This window comes from Gymnoscopelus microlampas (assembly GCF_963454915.1).
Source record: "Gymnoscopelus microlampas genome assembly, chromosome: 7".
Lineage (NCBI taxonomy): Eukaryota > Metazoa > Chordata > Actinopteri > Myctophiformes > Myctophidae > Gymnoscopelus > Gymnoscopelus microlampas.
Window position 1 is genome coordinate 55660267 of NC_139944.1, and position 10000 is coordinate 55670266.

General features: G+C 40.5%; 1 protein-coding gene and 1 long non-coding RNA gene across 2 annotated transcripts in view; both read right to left on the minus strand.

Moving 5' to 3' along the window:
• Positions 1-10000, minus strand: part of foxp4 (forkhead box P4) — a gene marked incomplete at its 5' end in the record, with an annotated part of 40972 nt that overhangs the window by 20836 nt on the left and 10136 nt on the right. The window lies entirely within an intron of this gene.
• LOC311049743 lies at positions 3788-7445 on the minus strand. Its single transcript, XR_014601229.1, has 5 exons — positions 7228-7445; positions 5468-5624; positions 5227-5362; positions 4497-4610; positions 3788-4389 (listed from the first exon to the last, which is right to left on the minus strand). It is a non-coding gene; the product is annotated as an uncharacterized lncRNA (long non-coding RNA).

Sequence of the window (10000 nt, forward strand, 5' to 3'; positions counted from 1 at the left end):
CTAAGACGAAAAATGTTCTACCTTTTTCCACTGACAAACTAAATGGAAACTAAATAAAAGCTATGATGACTAAATATACTGACAATTTCGTCAACAAATAACTAGACTAAAATGTTAGGAAGGGACTAGTGGACAAGCGATCTAGTATATGTCATCTTACAATTAGTTGCATGCTGAAAATTGCAGATCTACAAGCTCACGTGTCGCGGTGCAACGTGTTGTGAGCTTGTAGATTGGCTATTTTCAGCAAGTGTAAAAACAGTCATTACGACGGCATCAAGGCCCGACAAAATACATTTTTAGTCGACTAAATCAACTGTAGATTTAGTCGACTAAAATCTTATGACATTTAGTTGACTAAAACTAGACTAACACTAAAACATTCCAGGTGACTAAACTAAGTGAAAACTATTCAAGAGACTAATGACTAAAACTAAAATCTGCTGCCAAAAACACTGGGGAGTACATAGTCCTTTGCAGCACGGCTTCGGCACTTGTTGGTCATGGCTTTCTTCAAGCCCTCTTCACTGAAACCATTGGTCCATGATGCCAGAGAGGAACACCGCAAGACGTAGTCTGCAGACAGAGAAGATGACATGACACAAGTCAGTCAACATGGGTTTCCCCCGGTTAAATATATACATTTTAAAGACTATATGACTCTACAGACTGAGCACAGCATAGCCACAGACGAGGCCAACCTGGTTCAGAGTGTACTGTACGTCCCACCAGCGCAACATGTTGGAACATGCATTTTTTTTACTGCACAAAGGCAGCCAAATTGCCCAATGATAATGTATTGGTGACATCATAAATTGAGAATATAATTTACAAAACCAAGATTTGTCAAGGATCAAGTATATTTATATGTCCCAAGCTGGGCCTTTCACAGCAGATAATAAACGCCCTAAAACACAATACAGTAAGACAGACATGTGTATATTGTCACAAGATACCCCCAACAATCTTCTTAGCCCCCTTAAAAGGAGAATTCCATGCTAGAATGCTTTCTTACCTTTCTTTGTAGTTGTTACGTCCCCACCAAAGAGGTCCAGGTGTTTATTTTGTGCAAAAACTCCTTATTGCCTATTTCCCCTACCGTAGGCCCTCAATGAATTGCATTGAATGGGAATTGAATGGGGCTATGGGGTGTTGTGCTAATTCGCTTATTTCCATCGAAATAAGTAGTAAAGTGTGCCGCTTGGGATATTATTTACATTATGGAAAGAGGATATATACAAAAATAATAATAATTTTGAGCAAAAGAAATAAGCGAATTAGCACAACACCCCATAGCCCCATTCAATGCAATTCATTTAGGGCTCATGGTAGGGGAAATAAGGCCAATAAGGAGCTTTTGCACAAAATAACACCTGGACCTCTTTGGTGTGTACTTAACAACTACAAAGAAAGGTAAGAAAGCCTTTTAGTATGGAATTCTCCTTTAAGGGCATTTTTCTGTCTAATACCTAGATTATCATACCAGCAAATAGCAGCAAAGTATATGACAGATTCAATGAAGGCTCTATATCATTGATTTGTTTACCTGAAACCTGGCTAACTTCCTTAAACAGAAAAGGCACTGCTGGCCTTTCTTGCAAACAATTTCAGTATTGGAATCGAATTTCAGACGATTGTCGATTATGGTCCCAAGATATCTATAAGTGGTTACCAACTCCACTGACTGGCCATCTATAACACTACTCTGAGGAACTAGTGGTGTGACAAATACTTACTGAACAGTGCATCCCTCCTCGCCTCATCCAGTTTGTTCTTCCCCTCTGGGATGACACCATGCTTTCCGCATATGACGGCATTGCGGCACTCCTCATGGGTGAAGAACACCTCGAACAACGCGTGGAATAGCCTCTTGCAGTCCTTCCTGGCACGCTGGTGTATGGCTGCCAGCTGCACAGAGGAAATCAACTGTCCACAGCCTGTGAATAGAGAGCGAGCAATTAACCAACTGCATTTTAAGACATCAGTTTTGCACTTGTAAGGCTCAGCTACATTGACCCCTTTCTGCGCTCAGTGCACCATGAAAACAGACAACTGTGACCTTCTGAAAACTTCACTATCTAGTTGCAGCTCACAACACGGATCACTCGCTACCAAGAACGTCAGGTTCAGTGTGAAATGTATGGCAAACGTAAACATCCATACCTGGATATAGCTCCTGCTGCCCGAGACTGGACACTCCAGACTCTAGGTCACCAGGGTGATAAAGCCCTTCAGTGCGTCTAGTTGCTCAGAGCCTAGAACAAAGACAAAAAAATCTGAGTCTACTGAGTGTATTTGTAAAACAATAAGATTGAGTACTGTTCTATATAGCTCTACAGTATATTCTGATAGCAGTCATTGATGAGTATTTGTTCAGTAGCAGGGGTCGATCTCCCCTGCTCTTCAGTAAACAGAAAATGTAGGGATATTTTGGGATACCAAAGTTTTCCAGTCATGTCAGAGAACTCACAAAAGAGGTACAGGATAAAGTAAAGTTTCAAGTGAGACAAAGAAATTAGCAGACAACTGAAAACTGTAACATTACAGGCAATAAAACTTACTGATACTGGAGAGCACAGTGGTTATCCTCCTCAACTGGAGCTGGAGCTTCTCCACCTCAAACCGACAAGAGTCGCAAGGCTGCCACCCTTGACCCTCTGGTATGCTCTGGTCCGATGGATTTGGTTGACCTGGAAAGATTGAAAGCACGTCAAAAACTGTAAAGAAAAGTAAAAAAAAAAAAAAAAGTAGAATGCAAAACTCATCTATGAATCCTGAATTTGAAGGACAACAGTGCCAAGTCTGCTGACACTTAGCTGAGGAACCACACCTTCTACTGGAGCATCACTGGACGGAGATGGAGGTTGCAGTACACTGGGTGTTTCTTGGTTCCACTGATCCAAGTCCATATATGTAGCTGCATACGGCTGTGCAGAAAAGAGAAAAGGCCCTTAATTGTACTTGGTCAAAAATCATCAAAACTATAGGCTACTATACAAGCTCATAGCGCAGCACCGAGTGCTGTGCTCCGAGCTTGTAGGTCTAAATGGGTTAAGAAAGACATACCTCATCAACAGGTCGGCAGGCCTGTGTAGAAGAGGCTGGAGGGTATGGCTGTAGATCGGGGTAAAAGGTATCACAAGGTTGCAGAGACATAGAAAAGTAACCTTAGTTTGTAGTCTGTCAAAGATCTTTAAAAAATAGCTATGCCTTTATGCAATGCATTGTGGATTTTAGATAGACCAATCAAAAGCAATGTGGAATGTAATACAAGTCACAAATAAATTCAATCTAAAGAAAACATACCTCTTCAACAGGTCAACAGGCCTGTGTAGAGGCCGAAGGGCATGGCTGTAGACCATAGTTAAATGGGTCATAAGGCTGAGAGACAGAAAAATGACATTAGTTTGTAGTCTGTCAAAGATCAGTACAAATACATTTACTAAATGAAGTTGTGTTCAATGGAGTGTTGTGTTCATCACATAACATTCACCACAGTATAAATACACCCGAGATCAGTTGACTCAAATGAATTCCCCCCTCCTCCCCAACAAACCTTCTCATCCACAGCTTTGCCCTGCGATACTGTTAAATTTGAGCAGAAGGTGTGGTCTCTTACTACTAGTGAACCAACACTTACAGTATATCTGAAATGTTACAGTCACAACTTAAATGTAGACATTAAATGGAACATTTTACCGTGTCAAGAGCTGGGCAGAGGGCCTGGGGAAAGACCGGTGTGGCCCAAGGGCTAGCCCCACTTGAAAACGGATCATAAAGCTGGAGACATAGCAAAATAACATTAGCGGTAGTTTGTAGTCTGTCAAATTGAAAATCTACAGCCAATTGTAGATTAACTAACCAACACTTACGACATTTTTATCTTTAACCCATTTTGTACGGGACTCCTTTTGGTGTTTTAAGCATTATGTTATACTTTAGCTATTGAAAAATAGCAGATCTACAATCTCATAGCCCGGCACTTTTTGAAAAAACGTGAAAATGTAGTGCTTTGTAAATGTAAAATGTATATCTTTGGATATATTTTTTCAGAGCGTTTTTAACTGACATCTTTGCTTCAGGGGGGTCCCTGGAACAACATATTTTCAGATGGTGGTCGGCGGCCAATTACATATAATCTTGGGGGTCCTTGACATAAAAATGTTTGAGAATGACTGACATAGAAACAGGGTTTTTTCAGAAAACTGTCAGGATTTAGAAGACATTTGTAGAATCGTTCCCAGGTCTAAATGGGTTAAGTAAAGACCTTACATAGTATTGAAAAGAACATTGTACCGTGTCAGGAATCTGTGGACAGAAGCCCTGGGTATGGACTGGTGTGATGGCCTTAGGGCTTGCTAGCTGTGGTGCAGACCATTGAGCAGAAGGCTGGAGAGACATGAAATCTAACATTAGAAAAAAATATCTGAAAATAAACCAAAACAAAAAAAGAGAAAAAGGGCGTGGAACCAAAACTCTTGAGGCATAAAACTCACACGGCAAACAAGTCCGTTAAGGAGATGTCAAAAGTCCATTCAGGCAGGATGTCTAAACCAGCAGGCATCCACCGGGGTGAGGAACTCATGGTTGGAAATCAGTGACATGACAATCTGGAAGGGCACAAAAAAGAACAATATAAGTATTGAAAGCTGATTATGAGGTGTAGGTGGGAAGACAAGCAGAGAAGGTCAGGTATCTACAGGGCTGAGAATTGGGGACAGTTGTCATGTGAGACAGGTGATGAGGAAAGGTGTGTGGACAGTTAGAAGATGGCAGGTCTGGGGAGGTGAGGGGCAATCCAGAAACTGCCCTGTGATCCTTTCTTCTTACATTAGTTGACTTTCCCTTTTCTGAACAACACCTAATAGGTAAAGTCCTTTTGCACACCTACTTACAAAGGACATGCAGTTACACAGGAGATGACAGCCAACGTAGAGAAGAAAATAAGTGGTCCTGCACACCATATTCAATTACTTAAGATTTATTTGCTTAACTACCTAATGAAGGTCAGCTAATCGAAACGTTCTTACAAATAGATAAATAAAATGTAACTTAAGACAGTGTTCTGACCACTTCTTTACTTCTGAACAACTCCTAAAATCAGAGCCTGAGATAGAGATCTAAAAAAAACTAATTAAGTAATAAAACTCTACTAAAATATGACCATGACAATGTCATTCATATAGTGGGGAAGAGAATGGTCCAAATGTTTTGCACATAACTTACACTCAAAGCCAATCGAAGTCCATCAATTGCTTCAGGAGGGAGGAGACAGGAGGACAAACCCACTTTTCTGGCTGAGCAGCTTTGTTGTTTGGTGCCACCACCAAATTGCGCCAATGGGTTGATCCCAACGAAACATCTGAAATCACAAAACACATATGGAAAAGGTGCACTCACAGCTGTTCTACAAGAGAGCACATCTTTTGAGTTACACATGATGGTTCTACTTCAAGCAGAAAGTTACCTTTGAATGAATTCCAGTGTGTAACAGGCGTGCTCCTCCTGGTACACCAAAGTTGTAATAACTGGAAAACTGCCATTCCAGCCAGGAAGTTGATCTGTGGAGCCACAACGACCGACCTCAATGCTCAGCATCCATTGTGTAGCTGTGAGAACTTCACCTAAAGATAATTTGACATATATGGTTTGCATGTTAACAGTGTTTGTCTGTTGCTTTCCACATAACAATAGACTGTTAAACTAAAACATGACCTCCATATAGTCTCCGTATTTGCAATGCTTTAAAACAGATTAGAAAAAAACAGTAAAAAGTGTGCAGACTAAACTCAGTGTTAATTTAACTGTCTTAAGCAGGGGTCTTCAACAGGGGGTCCTCAGAATAACTACAAGGGGTCAGAATTACTACAGGGGGTCCACCAAATCTTTGTGTGATATGATTATATGTTAATTTAACTGTCTTAAGCAGGGGTCTTCAACAGGGGGTCCGGGACCCCAAGGGGGTCCTCAGAATTACTACAGGGGGTCCGCCAAATCTTTGTGTGATATCATTATTTATTTTACCTTAACCAATTGAACCTTAGCATCCCTTTTGTGAGGAGAACTTTAGCCAAAAATAGCAGATCTACAAGCTCACAACGCCTCACGCTGCAAGCTTGTAGATCAGCTATTTTTGGCAAAGAGGGAAAAAGAGCACACCAAGTAAACAAAAAAAGTTGAATCTGAAACACAATTTTATACAATATAGAGGGGGTCCCTGCCTCATCTCTCTCTCAGCTAGGGGGTCCATGGCCTGAAAACGTTGAAGACCCCTGGTCTTAAGGATCCATTCATTCCATTGGTACATTTGTACTCTCTTTCCCTAAATTAAATGATTTTACTTTGTACTGTAGGTTCAAAACAAAATTCATAGATGTAATAATAATAATAATAATAATAATGAATTACAGTCAAAACAAATGAGGCCAACATTAGCTCTCACTGATGTGGTCTGATTTATACCTGAAATAAACAATGACATCATGCACCACATGGAAATTAATATGCTAATGCCATGTCTAAGACTGTGTTGCACGCCCCAAAAAAACTGATTTGAAAGCTCACAATGCGTCGCTGTGAGCTTGTAGATCAGTGATGTTTGGGCATGCGTGAGTCTGTAACCCCCTGTATTATGACAGTCATGACGAAACTTCAACCTGGTGTTTGCACGTTCTCCATGTAATGCCCTACATCTACATTAACGTTCAGATTTCAAATATAAAGTGCTTACCCCATGGCCACGGATGTTACAATCCACTTCGGGTCGGTGTAAGTACCCGTATATTCCGGATTGTTAAAAAAAAAAGCATTTTAATCCGATCGGTGGCCATTTTGTCATAGAGTTATAATGTAACAGAGTGCAGTACTCCTCCCAACCGATAGGGTCAAGTAGTTGAAAGCGTACAGAAATACGGAGAAAATGGCCATCGATCGAATTAAAATGCTTTTTATTGAACAATACAGACGATACGGGTATTGCCGAGTGCCCGAGTAGACTTGTAACATCCGTGACCATAGATTGAGCACTTTATATTTAAAATCTGAACGTTTATGCAGATGTACAGGTTGTAAATGGAGAAAGTGCAAAAAACTGGTTGAAGTTCGGCCGTGACGCTCGTGACGGACGAGCGTCGTGTGATCCATAGCTAATACACGACAAATGCACGACGTTTACGATACTAACAAGTTGGATAACACACTTTAATTCCATAAAGTAATTCATCTTACCTGTTATCTAGTAGAGTAGAAGCACGGAAGCAACTGGTTTGTAAATAAATGTTCTCTTAGCCGACGGTTAGTTTCTCTGGCTGAACCCGACCGGCCGGTTCAAAACTGATAAGCTCCGCCTTGAACAGCTGCGTGACGTAATGACGTAATGTCGCACTGTAGGTCTGGTCAGGTTCTCAACCTGTGGGTCGGGACCCCCAGGGGATCCCCACCTGATTGGGGGGGATCTGTAGGTGGCAGTGACAGTGAAGTGACAATTTAAGTAGGCCTAACCCTTTTAATACCTAAAAAAAAAAAAAAATACTGCATCAAAAGTAATCAACAAACTATATTAAAAAAATGGTCGAAGAAAAAAAAGAAAATAGCTGATCTGCAATAAGAAGTTATAGATTTTTGAAATAGTTCAAAGTTAAGCTTTTCTCACATTTTTCAAAAATATTTTTTTTAAATTAAAAAACATGTTTTCAGACTCAAAAGAGGACGCTGAATCGAATAGGCTAGGTCTCGATTTTGTATGACCCTTATAAAGTGGTTTAAACAAGCCTTAAAATTTCATAAACTTGGAAGCTTTTTTCACAAACATATTATTATTATTATTATTTTATTTTGACCCTTCCACCCTCAAATTTAGATCATTTTGAGTCGAATGGTAGGTTACACAATAGTCTAGTATTGTTTAATAGGGAAGTTATAGATTTTTGAAATAGTTCAAAGTTTATCTTTTCTCACATTTTTTAAAAATATTTTATTTTTAAATTTAAAAACACTTTTTCTGACTCAGAAAAGGACGCTGAATTGAATGGAATAGGTCTCGATTTTCTAGGACCTAGGGAAATACAAAAGCTCACCAAAAAGATTGGACGTTGACTTTTGTCACAAAAGTTAGCACAAAATCTGGAACTAATCGCTCCAGATATTTTTTAAAAATCTAAAACTTCTCTCCATCCATATTGAGAGTAAGCCGGATATTTTGGCACCAGCCCTGATTTTTTTTGACACTGATAAAGCTCAAAGTTCAGCGAAAAGACTGCAAAGGTCAACTCTTGCTAAAATTTTAGAAATTATATTTTTCTTCGAGACTCTGGTTTTAGACAAATATGATGACACTGATTCCAAATATTTACGTTTTATTTTTCTCGGAAAACAGGAAGTGCCTCAAAAGGCCACTTCCTGGTTGGTTTTAGGGTGTTCCAGGCCCGTGATTTCCCCGATATATTTTTTTCCTAAATCTACACGTAAAATAATGCCAAAAGTCGAGATGATCAAACCCTGATATCAAATCATGATTTAATTATCCTTTAATTGGCTATGGTTACGGCTTCGCTATCTTGCTCAATATCTCGAATACGATAAGGACTTAGGGTCCACTTTTTGGATATGTTGTAGAACTGGCTGAGACGCACGCATGGATGTCTTGTTTGTCCCGTTACGGCACTTTTTTTTTTTGACTTTGTCCTTTGGTATGGTCTTAAGGTTTAAGACTCTATGAGCCTTCCAAAAGTATAGAAGGTCAACTTAGGAGTGTCGTACCGTGACAAACAAGACATCCTCGTGTGCGCCTTAGCGAGTTGTACAACATATCCAAAAGGCGGATTCTAAAGATGTATGGTTATTGAGATATATCACTTTATTGCACGTATTAACTTGACATTGGACCCTAGCCAATTCTCTCGTAGAAGCGCTGCTGCGCTGAAAATAGCAGATCTACAAGCTCACAACGCGTTGCGATGCGACCTGTTGTGAGCTTGTAGATCTGCTATTTTCAAATAGCCAATGCAGCCATACAGATCTGCAAGCTTAACCGAATGACTGTTAAAGAAGTTTGTTTAAATTAGTTTATAAAATGATATATTTTCACAGCGATTATTTATTAGTGTAGATATACATTTATGAGTGGATTATGTGTCCAGATGCCTCTCAGTCAAACAATGCTTGCTCCGCAGGTCTAGGATGGAATAAACGGGTGCAGCCAACGTCAACAACTGGTCTCGACCAGACGTGAGATTTCAGCCTACCGTAGGATAAAGCCCACGTCAGGATATATTGATAAATGCCGAAAGGTGCGGTGATCTCGCCGTACGCCCATTATTTGGGCTGCACCGCGTTGATAAATGAGGGCCAAGGTGTGGGCCAACATGCATGCTGTTCAGTTTGTCTTTCAGAAGGGGGGGGGGGGGCTGTATGGTGTTAAAGGCGCTTCGAAAATCAAAAAATAATATCCTCACAGCACCACTTTCCTTGTCCAGGTATGTACTGTAGTCGAAGCTATTGAGGTCAGAATTAAAATCCCTGTATAAGGTTGCAGGCACCCCAACTTTAAGGTGGTTCCCTAGGCCTAGTAGAGCCTAGGGAAGTTGAATCGCATTCATTTTAATTGTTTATGATACTAGTCACCTATTTCTTGGATTATGAACGTTGTCCCAAACGTTCATAATCTATCACGTGGTTTCCCAGTTTTTGTTGCCAGACCCAGGGGGTCGGCCTACATGAGGCTTTGTCCGTCCCCCTTTCGTCCATACATGGGCATAACTCGGTCCCTTTCGTCCTTACATGGGCATAACACGGTCTGTCCCCCTTTCGTCCATACATGGGCGTAAAAGTCTGTCCCCCTTTCGTCCATACATGGGCATAAAAGGGAATTTATTCTGGGTCTGGCAGAACCAGGTCTCCTGGTCTTGTTACTCTCCGCCAGGAGAGTATTGTTATCACTGCGTTTTCACTTTCTAAACATGACACACCGATTGGTCAAGCCTCACGTGACACGTGAAATACT